Here is a 14,073-nt window from a genome sequence, read left to right on the forward strand (position 1 = left end):
GACACATCGTGTTTGCTGAATAACAATAATTGCTCACATGTATTAGGTGTTCATTACGTGTTCTGGCGGTCCTATGCGGCGGGAGGGAGTACTCACTCATTAGGGAAAACAGAGAAACCAAGGACTTGTCCTGATGGCCTCAGGCAGCGAGGGCCATAACCGGGACCCGATTCAGGTTTTTCTGACTCACCACACAGCTGAGTACCCATCGGGCAGGAATCTGAAGTGTTGTGGGCAGGTGGGTGTTCTCGTCTTCACACTGATGCGCGAAGCTAGCTCTGGCTCCTTCAGGCCTCAGGCTCGGGGGTCCTGCAACCCTAGCCTGAGGCTGTGCGGGGCCCAGGGTGGGGACCAGACCCTGGCCGCGGTCACCGCGGAGGCAGAGCGGGACCGAGGCCGCGCCGCCCCCCTGCGCCGGCACGAGGGCGCCACCTGCAGGGCAGCGGGGGCCCTTCCCGAGCAAGCCCGGAGCACGCATCGCGCGGAGAACCGCACCGGCCAGAGGCTGCTCAGGCCCGTGCGGGGCCCGCGGGAAAGAAGAAGGTCTGCACATGCGCAATCAGGAAAGACGCCCCTGCCCTATTTACTCAGTTACCGCTTTTTACTTCTTCCTCCGGCAGAGGGAAAGTTCTTCCCAATGCCTAACCTCAATCGCTCCATCTGCAAAGGAAGCCTTTCTCACTGCAGACAGAGAACCGGCAACCCCAGCCTTTGTAGCTGCTTCCTAGGACTTCCAGAGGTACAGCTCCCTGCAAATGCGTGGGTTGTTCCCGTCCCATTCCTGCGAACCCGATCTCTCCAGCCGCAGCTCGCGCTCACACCCATCTCCTTGCCTCGGGAAAGCTCTTCGCGGTTTGTAACCGTGTGCCCAGAATTTTGCTACCAGATTAACACCACAGCCCTCACAACAACCCGCTGAGGTCAGGACTGCTGCTGCCGGTTTTCAAACGGAGACTTAGGGAGATGTTGTGACTTGTTCCAGAGCAAGGTGCGGGCTGGAGACAGTGGAGGTCTGATCGCAAGACCCCGGCACTTCGTGCCAGGCGCTGTCTCTCCTTGTGGGCAAGGAGTGTAGAGCGATGGCGAATTCCTGTGTTTTCTATGTGTAAGCGGGGATGTGCAAAGCCAGGGTGCATACTCACATCCTTTGGACAAGTGTATGAATGACTGGGATAACTGGGCATCCATTTGCAAGACCGAAAAGGAAAAAAAAAAAAAAAAAAAAAAAAGAAGAAGAAGAAGAAGAAGAAAAAGACCTCACACACCCCACATCTTATTAAAAAACAAACAAACAGCAACACAACAACAACAAAGCCCTCATTCCAAAATGGATCATAGTCCTAAATATAAAGTGCAAACCTGTGAACTTCTAGAAGACACGAGAGAATGCATTTGTGACTTTGGGTTAAGTGAAGAGTGTTCAGATATCAAAAACATAATCTAAAAGAAAAAAATTTATAATAAAGTAGACTTTATCACAATTAAAAACTTTTGCTCTGCCCAAGACATGGACAATGTAAACACAGACTGGGAGAAAATACAAATCCTATCCCTGAAAAAGGACTTATATTCAGAATATGTAAAGGACTCAACAATAAGAAAAGAAGTAATCCGGTTAAAAAATAGGCAAAACATCTCAGTAGCTATTTCACTAAAGAAGAGATAAGGATGGAAAATAAACACATAAAAGATGCCGAACATCATTAGTCTTAGGGTGATGTAAATTAAAACCAAATGAAACAACTTAAAGACTAAAAAAATAAGGGTAGAGCTAAATTATGGTGCATTTGTGAGGAAGCGTATTATCCTCCTTCAGAAATTCTATTTTGCTCTTCAAAATAACATAAAAAATATTTATGGGACACTGTATTAAGTAAAAGAAACAGGATTTAAAGATACAGTACTATCCCAATTTGAAGGAAAATAGTGTGTGTGACATACACGTATTAAATAAAAACAGAAATACATAAAAACATAAATAAGGCTCATTTCTGGGTATGGCAGTTACTGGAGATTTCCGTTTTTTCTGTATACTTCTCAGAATTCTCCAAAATATTTCCCAGCATACACATCTTGCTTTTATAAATTGTCTAATAAAGTCAAGAGAGAAAAAAATGGATGCCTATCTGAGCCCCTAAGCCCTCCCTTCACACAGAAGATGCCACCCCAGTTCCTAACAGTGGGAGTTTTGTGCTTGAGTTCTCCCTCCCTGGAGCCTTATCCGGAAGCCCCTCTTGGCTGGCTGCTGTAGGAGCTGCTGACTTCCCTTCCCTCTTGGGAGTACCCTCCTTCCTGGCCGTGTCCTGGCTCTCCCCACTCCGCCCCCCCCCAACTGCTCCTCCTCCCTCGGGGATACTCATGCTGCCCCTCTCCTATGATGGAGGGCCCCTGGGGACCCTTCCACCCACTTTTGCCTCCTAATCTTCATTCTGTCCCTATGGGGTTTCATTCACTCCGTGCCATCAACAAGGGCACCCAGGACACCCACATCACCGTGTCTGACCTAAAACGGTGCCAGCAAGCTCCAAAGCCTCGCTCATCCACCCAGCCAGTCACCAGATGTTTATTTCATGTCCATTGCGAGGCACTGCTCTGGCAGCAGCCGCAAAGGAGCTGTTTTCCCATACCTGATATTCTAGCGAGGGTGCAGGCAATACACATGGCAACAAATAAATGAACGCATTTATCTTCAGAAACTGCATGTTGCAAGATCCCCCGGGGCCGGCTGAATGCACAGTAAAACTCCAGAACCGCGCCTCGAGGCAAGCGATTCTCAAAGTGTGGTCCTCAGCCTATGGCCTCAGCATCTCCTGGGAGCTTGTTAGAAAGCAGATTCTCAGCCCCCCCCCCACCCCACCCCCAGACCCACTGTAGCAGAAACTCTGTGGGCGGGGCCCAGCATTTGTGTTTGACAAGCCCTCCAGGGGATTCTTCATGGTCCCATAAAGGGCTCCTCAATGTTAGGGACCACACCTCATTTATCTTGGTATCTGTATTAGTTTCCTATTGGAGCTATAACAAATGACCGCAAACGCAGTGGCTTAAAACATCCCAAATTTATTATCCTGTGGTTCTGGAGAGCAGACGTTCAAAATCAGTTTTACTGGGGGTAAAATCAAGGTGTTGGTATGGATATGTTCCTTCCGGACACTCCAGGGGAGAATCCATTTCTTTGCCTTTTCCTGCTTATAGAGGCTGCCCGTCTTCCTCCGCTCACCTCTGCGTCTCTCCGACCTCCGCTACCATTGTCACACTTTGACCGCTGACCCTCCTGCCTTCTGCTTATAAGAACCTTTGTGATTACAAGGGACCCACTCTAAAAATCCAGGACGATCCGCCCATCTCAAGATCCTTAACTTCATCACATCTGCAAAATTCTTTTCACCACGTAAGTTACCATAGTCACAGGATCTGGGAGCATCTCTGACGGACCGTTATGCAGCCTACCACAGCATCCGTCCCACGGCACGTGCTCAGCAAGGATCTGTAGTAAGAATGTGAATGAGTGAATGAAGAAAGAAATCGGAGTCCAGAGGAAACCTCCTTCTGCGGCATCCTGTGAGCATCTGACCTGGTTCCTAGGTGATGAGACCTGTCCATAGTCCTGAGCACATTGCTTCTTGGATACAAGTGCATGTGCGTTGGGCAGGTGAGACTCAGAAGTGAGGCTCCACCAGCCAGGACGGAGCCAGGGACGCCACTCAGCGAACATCAGGACCGGTGGGCCAGCAATCCAAAGGTGGGCCGTGAAGGGAATGTGGGACGCCTGCTGGTAGGTTTGGTGGCCGGGGTCACCAACAGTACATACATTCTGGGCTCGAGTCCCGACTCAGCCATTTGCCACTTACGTACACCCTCTGTGCCTCCTCGGTTACTTCCGAGGAACCTGTGCTTCACCAGGTTGTCGTGAGAACTGAAGAGAAGGCATGAGGTTTCCAGCCCTGGTGTGGTCAATGAGGGTGGGGTTGCCCTGCTGGTGAAGGGGTTTGACGTGTGCCTGAGAAAGGGCTCTTCGTCCTCAGATTCAGGAATATTACACTAAAGGCATTAGTGTGCTGTAATTGAGGTTACCAGCTTGGAGCTAAATTAAATATTTACACAGCCCTCAATAATCTTCTCCCTCTCTTTAGCAGCTTCCTCCCCATGCTAAAATATTTAGCAGGGATTTCGGGAGTATTCGCAAACCCAACTATGGCTCAGAGTGACAAAGATGTCACCGGGGGCCTCGGCACATTCTTTCGTGTCGGCTGCTTTCGTCAGAGGCCAGGACCATCCCCTTGGCTCTTCCAGACCTGGGCATCGGAAGAAAGACATTGCACTTGGATCTTTAAAAGGCAAAGCAGACCGTGTTGGCTAGGTATGATACGGGCTGGAGCCAAAGGGACTTTCTAGAAAACGGGTCAGAAACCATCCCGGAAAAGAGTTGCACAACAATTTTTGAGGAGGAAGAAATCCTAGCAGGCCCGATGGCTGTGCGATACAAATTCGGCGTCTAGGTCATGGAGCCATTCAGGCAAGTCGTTTGCAAGCCTACTGTTGCTAGGATGGCTAATAGATGGCTATGGTCCCTGTATTCTAATGCATGAAACTGATCGCAGGTGCTCCGTATTTCCCATAAGCGGACTGTTTCTCAAAGGCTTGGACCTGTGAAAGCCTGGGAAGCAGCTGGCTGATGCGAATAGGAGTCCTATTTTGAACGTTAGCTGTTAGGATGTACGTTGTGGTGAACTTCAGAGCAGACGTGTTCCAGGAGAAGTCGTATATATATTTAAGTTTCGGAAATCAAAATGTAGCCTCTGGTTATTAAGGCAGAATGGCACCGCGGTTGAGAGCACAAACTTTGCGCCAGTCCCGAGTCCCTGCTGCGTGACCTCATCCAAGTCACTGCCTCCATTTTCCCAACTCTGAAACGGGGACAATGGTATGGGGCTCAGTGAGCATTAAATGAGATACAGGGTCTATAGAGCTTACACCAGCAGTAGTAAGAGCTTGGTAAACACTGGTGGGGACTGTCGCCTTCAATCCTCTGGTCAGAAAGAAGCTTTCCTGCTTGTTTGTGTAAATCTGGACTTCCACACCCGTGAGCAGACTGGGTATATATCACAGGGCTCACTGGCTCTCTGGAGCTGCCCTGCCTAGCCAGCCAGGCCCCAGGAGATCAGCAGGGGATCACTTCCCCCTCCCACCTCTGACAGCTCCGGAGCTGGGTGGGGACAGAGAACACAGCAAGCTTCCTGCGCCTTTCCTGAGCACACAACTTCAAAAGGTCCACACCCAGATTTTTAAGAAAGCCTCAGACCCAGCGCCAGCCTGTCCTTCTTTCTCCCTGGGGTCCGTCAGCACCCTGTCCCACTCCTATGACTAGAACTGTCCTTGTGCATCCAGGCTGTCACTGAGAGGCTCTGGATAGCACCTGTCACTTTTTCATCTCCGAGGAAAGACCCAAGGCCAGAGGGGAGAAGCCCCTTTCCCCTTAGCTGAACCCCCACCAGGGTTCAGATCTCAGCCCCTGCCTTTTCCTGGCTGTGAACCCCTGGCACCTTTTCTGCCCAGAGTGTCGCTGTCTGATGCCACAGAGATCCTTATTATTGAATAAAATAATGTGCAGTGTAGGGCGAGGCTCAGAGGCTGGGTTACCTGTGCGCTGTCCCTTCCCCTGTGGCCCCACAAAGTGGGCACATTGAGCTAAGAAATGTGTGGAGAAGGGGGCTCATCTACGGCTGGGGACTTCAAGGCCTTCACCTGCCTATAAAATAGCTCTGCGACCGGGACCTGAATGCCAGCGTTCGTCTGAAACTTTAGCTTCTTTCAAATGCAAATGTTCCCCCCAGGCAGCCCGCACGGGGGACCTGTGCTCATTTATACCTGAGCTTGAATAGGTGTATTCAAGAGCCTTCCCCTAGAGACTAATAATAATTACTATTATTTTATATTCGTTCAGCCATTTATTGCACAAACAATATTACAACAATATCAGAAATCAGAAAAAGAATCACCCACAATTGCCGGCCTTTTAAAAAGCGGGCACTGGAGGTTGCCCCCCCCCCCCCCCCCCCCCCGCCCCGCCCCCAGTTCCCCTCCAGCCCTTGTACATGCACAGATGCAACTTTTCACAGCTGGGCTCCTGCCCAATGCAATTTTGCACTCAACACTGTATCATTAGCCATCTCCGATGTTGCAACCGTCCTCACAATTAGCTTTTACAGTGGGTGTGCTGTTCCTTCCCAGGTACCCTGGAACTGGACACTTAGGTTGCTTCCAGCTCCCTGCTTTTGGATACAATGCCGAAACTTTGTTCAAAGAGCTTTTTCATTTCTTGAGGATTATTCCCTTAGGATACGCTCTCAGGGGTGGGACTGCTGTGTTAAAGGTGATGCGTGTGCCTTTGGCTCTGGAGAGAGAGCGGGAGTCCGGTTTTTGCGGGGAGCTTGCCGACAGCTGGTACCTGGGGGCAGAGAGAGAGCTGGGGGTCTGGGAGGGAGTCTCTGGGTTCCCGGGGCAGTCAACGTTTGCTGCGGTGGGGGAGGGCAGTCCTTAAAAGCCTGGAGGAGAGGCAGCGGCCTCGGCTGAGAGAAGAGAACCAGAGGCGGCACCCCTCGTCCCCCTCCCTACCCCCCTCCTCCCCCGCCCAGAGAGCTTGACTCACCTCCAGCATGTCCACACCCGGTCTGCGCCGTCCACACCCGGTGCGTGGGGCTCAGGGGGACAGGAGCAGGAGAAACCCAGGGAAGCGCTGAGCCACGTGCAATGGATGGCCCAGAATCCAGGCAGGAAGTGTTGCTACAATGGCTCTTGGGGTACGTAGGCCACCATCGTGGGTGCTGGAGCCGTAGGGGCGGTCTCCCGTATTTGTATGTATATTTGCTGTGACCTGGGTCCCACCCACGGCACTGGGGGCGGGATGATGAGGACACAGACCAAGAGCCAGACAGCCCAGGGCGTCGGACTACCTCGGGATCCCCACGCCGGCTGCCCGCCAGAATCACCTGGGGAACTTTAGAAAAGACCCAGGCCCCACCTCCAGAGGTTTGGATTGAATCCGGTGGCTCGTGCTGATGTCCAGCCGGGGTTGGGAACCGCTGGATTAGATATTATATTTTCACGCTAGGGCATTTTTGGCTGCAGGGACAGAGGCCCTCCGAGGCTGACAGGAGAAAACAGAGGTTGCGGTGGGGTTATGATGGAGTTTGCCAGGGGGTGGGGCAGGAGCTAAATCTCCTTCATAACGTCCATGTGTGCCCTCCCCCAGGCCACCCGTTAGAAACCCTCCACCCAATAGAGCCCGTGCACCTCTCTGCTACTGTGGCCTCAAGACCAGTCCTGGAGCTCTCCCCTTGCAAACAGGGGCTGCCCAAGCCCCTTGCCTAGAGGACTGTGGGCTGCTGTACAGACCTGCCTTGGCCTAGGAAGCTGGCACGCGAGACACCATCAGCCTGCTGGTCCCCTTCATGGCATCTCTGCTCCTCCCTGAGCACCGTTAACCCTTAGGTCAAATGACCCTGAAGGCCCTTCCAGATTCTCTGGTTCTTGGTGGAGAAAAACCCACCGGGCACAGGCCCTCGTAGTATTTCCCTCGGGAGGCGGGTGTCCGGGCCCTAAGCCTGGCCCTGTGGCTCAGCCCCGGCCGAGGTCAGTTCCAGACAAGGGGGCGGGGGTCACCCTCCTCCCCTCTCAGCGTCTTCCCACTCCACACACACCCTTTGGGGGCTTCTCATGCTTTACCTCCCTCAACTCCGCTCTAAGGACCGGATCCACACCTGGGGAGAGACTGTGCCCCCCCTCCCCGGGGCGGGGGGGGGGTTCCCCTGGGGGTCTGTGATTCCTGTGGGGAATGCAAAACTTTGTCGTTTCTTGTAGCTCCCCGGTAAAGGGCTGTCAAGCCCTGGGCATCAGTAGAGGGGCTGGGGCACGGAAGGCGGGGAGAACATCCCCCTTGAAGGGAGTCTTTCCCATAAGTACCCCATGATGGAAAGGTGTTAGAGAAAAGGACACAAAGGGTGCTACTGAAACAGCCATGGTCAGACTGGGAGGTGCTGGGACAGGAAGTCAGAGGAAGGGGAGAGTCCCCCAACTCACTGCCCCAGCAAGGCCCCCAAGTGGCCTTAGCCTGTCTCCTCCCTAAACAACCAGGTCGGGGAGGAGGCTGAGGGAGGCCTCTCCCAGGCAGCTGAGATGAGGTACGACACTGGGGGACCACGAGGTGCTACCCTTAGGAGGAAAAACACCGAACTGGGCTGAATGGTGTCCCCTAAAAAGATAATGCCATGTCCTAACCTCCAGTCCCTGGGTCTGTGAAGGTATTTGGGAACAAGGGCCTTTGTAGTTGTAATTAAGGATCTTTAGACGAGATCGTCCTGGACCCAGGGACTGGAGTCCTCATACAAACAGGAGAGGACCCAGAGAGACACGGAGGAGAAGGGAGTGTGACTGGAGTCACGCCCCCGCAAGCTGAGCACCGCCCGGAGCCCACAGAAGCTGGAAGAGATCAGGACTCACTCTCAGACGGAAATTTCGAAGGGCGTGGCCCTGCTGACATAGCGATTGGAGACTTCTAGCCCCCAGGATAGTGAGAGAAGGCCTTTCTGTCAACCATGTACTCCCCCTGAGCGGCGACTTCTTCTCCTGTGAAATGAAGCTAATACTTCCAACCCCGATGCAGCAAGGGAAGAGCCTCGTCAGAGGCACTGTCAGGCAAGCGCTGACCCCTCTCCCGGCCTCCCTTTTCTCATCTGCAAAGTGGAGCAGGAAGCCCGGCCTGAAGACTCCATCGCAGGGGAGGTAAGAGGAGGGAGAGAACTTGGGGGCTAAGAGAGCTAAGGATGCATGAGGCTGCCGAGTCCTGCTATGTTTGGGGTGCACAGTTCTTGCTGTCAGATAAAGCCTTCTGGACAAAGGGGACAGACCGTCTGGGGCCACCCGGGAGGAGCTGGTGAGCCCCCTGAGGAGTGGGCTCCTGGCTGGGAAAAGTACTTCCGACACCTGGCACCCTGCACGCCCAGGGGGCAGCCAGGGCAAGAGGGAGAAATGTAGATTCTGCGTCATATGGATGGAGGGCGGGGCTCTGCCCCAAAAGGATATTGGCATTGTGTTACAAAGGTGTCCCCAAAGAGAACTGACATTTCTGAGTGATGCTCTCCATTTCCCCCACCCCTCCTCGGTCCCTCGGCCCACTGCAGACATCCCTCCACACCCTTCCGTGGTCCACCTCCCATGGCCACGAGGACACGTAGTGCCGGGGCCCCCCCCCCCCCGCTGGGCCGGTCCCACAAATGTTTGCTGAGGCCCTTGAAAAGAAACTACAAAGCCTGAATGTTGAATTCACGCAGCACTCCTGCGCCCAAAGCACTTCCAAATGCATTCTGTGGTCACCACGCTAACCCTACGAGGAACAGGATTCCGATCCCCGCTTGCAGATAAAGAAACAGCTGCTCAAGGCCGTTTGCATCCAGGCTGCCCGACTCCTGGTGCTCTTTCCATGTCACCTCGCTGCCTCTCCTGACATATCATCGGCTGCTTCATTAGGGAATTTGGGGTCCGGGTCTCTCCAGAAATGTCCCGTGCCCCTATCTCCCAACCAGCGTGGCCTCAAAATCCCCCAAGGTCGACCGATCTCAGCCCAGCTTTCCAGACCCTCCCTGGGACTCCAGCACCCTCTCCTCTGCTCCCCCCTTCTCCCCAGCAGCCTCTCCTTGCTCCACAGCCCTCTCCAGAGGGTTCCTGTTTAACCACTCAGCTAGGCTTTCGTCTCCCAGCAGCACAGGTGGGGGCTGTGGCCCCTGGTGACCAGGTGTTTGGCCAAGATCCACCGACCACACTCCTTTAGGTTCCGGGAGCCACTTAGTCGTCCCTCTTCAGTCCCCAAGGTGCACACAAAGAGGCCTGCGGTGGGCAGGAGTCCGGTGGGGCACTGGCTGTCTCTGCTCAGCGGTGGGCTGTGTGCCTGCCTTGTGCGTGCCAACAGCTTCTGCAAGCTGGGGGCCAGGCCAGCATTTGGCTTTAAACACCTCACGCCCTGTCCTGCCTCTAAAGCCCATCACTGTCCCGGGCATCTGAAGATGATGTTACCGGGCGCCTGGGTGGCTCAGTGGGTTAAGCGTCCGATTTCAGCTCAGGTCACGATCTCACAGATCGTGGGTTCGGGCCCCGCGTCAGGCTCTGTGCTGACAGCTTGCTCGGAGCCTGGAGCCTGCTTCTGATTCTGTGTCTCCCTCTCTCTCTGCCCCTCCCCTGCTTGTGCTCTGTCTCTCTCAAAAATAAACATTAAAAAATAAAGATGACATCAGAAAGGACACCACCTGTGGCCTTGCCTCCCCCGCAAAGGGCTCCACGTCTCAAATCTCAGTCCTCCAAACCCTCGTGAAGGCAAAGCAGGGATTACGAGGCCACTCTGAGTTCGGCATAAGCTGGGACTGGGATCCACTCCATGCCCCCCACTCCTGTCAAGCTCTGGTTTGCACAGCACGGCTGCCTGTTTGTACGGGTCGTGCCTTCCCTCCAAGAACTTACATCTGAAAGGACAAGTGAGACACACGCACGTGCACACACTTCTTTATGTGATGCACAGCTGCAGGCCAACCTAAGCAAGATGCCCAATAGCACCATTGAGGATCCGCAAAAAGGGCTTGAGAGATCATTAACTCACGGCAAATGGGGAAACTGAGGCTCAGGAAGAGCTAGAGACCCGCCCAAGGCCACAGAGCTAAATGGAGGCCTCTGGACTCCTGGTCCTGTGCTCCTTCCACTGTGTCGGCACATGTAACAAACAAGGCAAGGCAGGCAGAAAAAAAGAGCTCAGACAACCTGGGCAGGCAAGGAAGGTCAACCCCGCCCCCCATTTCATTCTGGAAGTTTTGTCCAAAGGGTGCCTTTTCCAGAATTCCTCTAGGAGAGTTGGGGGAGGGGGGGGGCAGACAGGAACAACCTACAACTTGTTCCTTCAGCACCTGGGAGTAGCCACACAGGCTGGGTGGCTGTTTCTTCTTTGTCCCCTGTGTCCCTGTGACTCTTTCTGCTGTGTCCACTGAGTGGCAGGAGTCCAGGCCCGGCACCTTCCAGGCCTGGGAAGTGGAGTCCTGGGGAAGGGAGAGGGTGGCAAAGCTCCCTTGGGCAGGGGCATTCCGGAGAGAGCCGGTGGAGCTTGGCCAAGGCCAAGAACAGCCAGGGGTGGGGAGAGATCATGGTGGGGTGGGGCTGCGGGTACCCGGTTGTTTTTTTCCTTCTCTGTGCTCCACCCCGTGCATTCTTCTGAAGGGCAGGCTCCCAGCCCTCGGCCCCCGGGAGTGGGGGTGCGCGCGGTGCAGCGTGCGGAGGGGTCCGGCGGGCGACGGGGGCCTAGACGCGACTCCACCTGGCGCACGGCTTCGGTGGCATCTCAGGCGGGGCGAGCGGTGGGCGCCGCTCCGAAGGTCACCGAGTCCGGCGTCGGTGGCACGTGGTTCTGTGCGGGCCGCGCGGGGAGGGGTGCCCCCGCGGTGCCCCCTGCCCTCCCCCCTGCCCTCGGCTCCTCCCCGGGGCCTGCGCGCCCCGCCCCGGGCGGGAGGGGACCGGGGGCGGGACCCACGGGGTAGGCGCGCCGACCGGCCGGGCCAGGTGCAGCGCCCGCGTGTCTGGGGGCCGCAGCGGCCCCGGAGGAGCGTCCCGGTGTCCGGCCTGCCGGTGCCGCGTCCCTGCGCCCCCTTCGCCGGACGCCGGCGCCCCTCGGAACCCAGGTAACCGAGGGCGGGACCCCGCGCCTGGGGTCCACGCGCACCCCGCCGTCGCCCCCGCGCTGCCCGCGGCCCGCCGAGGTCGCCGAGGGCCGCTCTCGGAAGGAAAGTTTGCGCCGGGACCGACGCGGCCCCGCACGTCCCCGCGCGGGGAGCCCGAGCGGAGCTGGGGCGGGCGCGCCGGGTCTCCGCGGACACCTGGGGATGCCGGCCCTCTCGCGCGTCCCATCTCTCACTCCCCTGCGCGTTTGCGCCCCTTCCCGCCCGTCCCTGAGCCCCTGAGCAGAGTCCTCGGATGGGGACTGCGGAGTTGGCGAATTCTGGAGGGATGTTTACATTCGCGCTTCCCGCCGCCCGGGGGCCAGACCCACGACGGGAGAGCCGGCCGCGCCAGGCGGGGTGCGGGTGAGGGGGCGTCCCCTGCCTGGGGTAGGGGGCGGCTGGGCCCTGCTGAGGTGGGTGCCCAGCCACCGGGGCATCCCGGCTTCTGTTCTGTCTTCCGGCAGGCCGCCGCCCGGCTGGGCATCCTTGGCTCCCCCCAGGCACTCCCCAAGCCCCAGTCGGATGAATTGAGAGCAGGAGGGAGGGTGGCGTCCCCAACCCCCCCTTCCCCCACCAGCCCGGCAGGGGCCTAGCTAGGTCTAGAGCTCTGTGACCCTTGCGGACCTGAGCAGAATGGGCTTTGTGCAGCCCAGGCGGCAAGGACGCCCAGCTCAGTGTGAGGACGGGGGTGAAAGATGCCCTTTTCCACGCAGAACCCGAGAGAGCAGATGAGGGAGGTGCGTGGATCAGAGTAAGAGCTAACATCACTAGCATGGACGCGTCGCTGATTTCATCCCCCCCCTACAATAAACCAGCGAGGTAGTAGGTCTTATCCCATTAGCAAGGTTGGGGGGGGGGGAGGAGGAGTCTCAAACAGGTTGTCATTTGGGGGGGAAAATATGGTAGACCTGAACTTCAAACCAGTCTCCTAGAGCCAGGTGGTTGGTGCCCGGGCCTCTGACTCAGCAGGGGTTCCTTTCTTCTCCCCCTCCTCCCCTCTTCCCTGGAGGTTCTTCTGGAAGGGGTAGGTCAGGAAAGGGCACCTCCAAGAAGAAGTAAAATCCGGTCAGGCGGCTCCTCAAGAGAGCGCCAGCTCCTTGCTAAGCTCCAGGACTGCGGGAGGCAGGCACCTGTTTTGTTCACTGCCGTAGCCATAGTTTCCTGGCTCCCAGAGGCTGCCCAACAGGAAGGGACTGAATCAACCTCGAAGGGCAGAGATTCTTTCCTTTGGACTGGAAAGGTGCCTCCTGCCACCGAGGGTCCTTGACACCCACTTGGGGCGGTTTGATGCTTTATAAACCAGCGAGCGCATCCATGATCCCCTGTGCTTTTCCAGACAGGTAGGCTTTGCCTTTACCCTGGATCCAATTGTCAGGCCCAAGGGAGGTGGGTTATGTGCCCGGCTTCGCCCTGCCCTAGGAGACCGAGGCCTCTGTCCCATTTGCACTGGAGTCCTACCCAGCCTTCCAGGAAATCTCATTGGAAACTTGACCCTTTGCCTCCTCCTTCTCCTTACCCATTCATGGGGCAACCATGGATGGAGGGCAGAGACGGTGCATGCCTCAGTTTCCTCATTTGTAACACGGGGACAATGGAGTCTGCGTGGTTTTATGAGTGAGCGGTCCAGAGGGCTCTGTAAGCTTCCCAGCAAACTGTAAGAGATGATGGTGATTTCCTCCTGTGTATGTGTGTTAGCCTGAGCTCCCCACGTGGCTTGTGAATACGTCTGGGAAGCGATCACACATCTTTGGTCTCCCTCAGAGAGCTGGTCTTATCCTGAGCATACAGTAGGTTCACAGGAAGTATTCACCGATCAAAAACAGTCTCTACAGGAAGAGAAGGTGCTAAAATTGGATTTTTTTTAAACCTTCCCCCCATCCTTATGTAAGCAGAGAGAACATTCTACCATACAGGGGAGGCTGCAGGAGGAGGGACCGGAGGGGTCTGAGAGCCCCTAGAGGAGGAGGTGGTCAGTGTCTGGCTCATTCTAGGCCATGGTCAAGTGGGAAAGCATGGCAGGGGGTGTAGGCCTTTCCATGGCAGGGCCCTGAAGACTTTTGAGGCCCTGCCAGGAGCCCTGTAGCCCTGAACTCCCCAGCCGGCCCAGGTGTCCCCTTTGCCCTCAGGACAGGCCCGCACAGCCAGAGTTGGTCAGTTGTCCTCCCTGGAGGAGGCCTCTGCCAGTTCCTGGGTCTTAACCAGAAGCCAGTAGGGGAAGAGGTTTAGACCCAGAATTTCTCAGCTGGAATGGCGTTAGAGGCCGTATCCCTTCTACCCTCTCCGTGCTCTATTTTCCATATCAGCGAACATCCTGTCTCGTTTCCTT

Source organism: Herpailurus yagouaroundi, unplaced genomic scaffold (genome assembly GCF_014898765.1).
Source record: "Herpailurus yagouaroundi ecotype Mexico unplaced genomic scaffold, PumYag 184, whole genome shotgun sequence".
Taxonomy (NCBI): domain Eukaryota; kingdom Metazoa; phylum Chordata; class Mammalia; order Carnivora; family Felidae; genus Herpailurus; species Herpailurus yagouaroundi.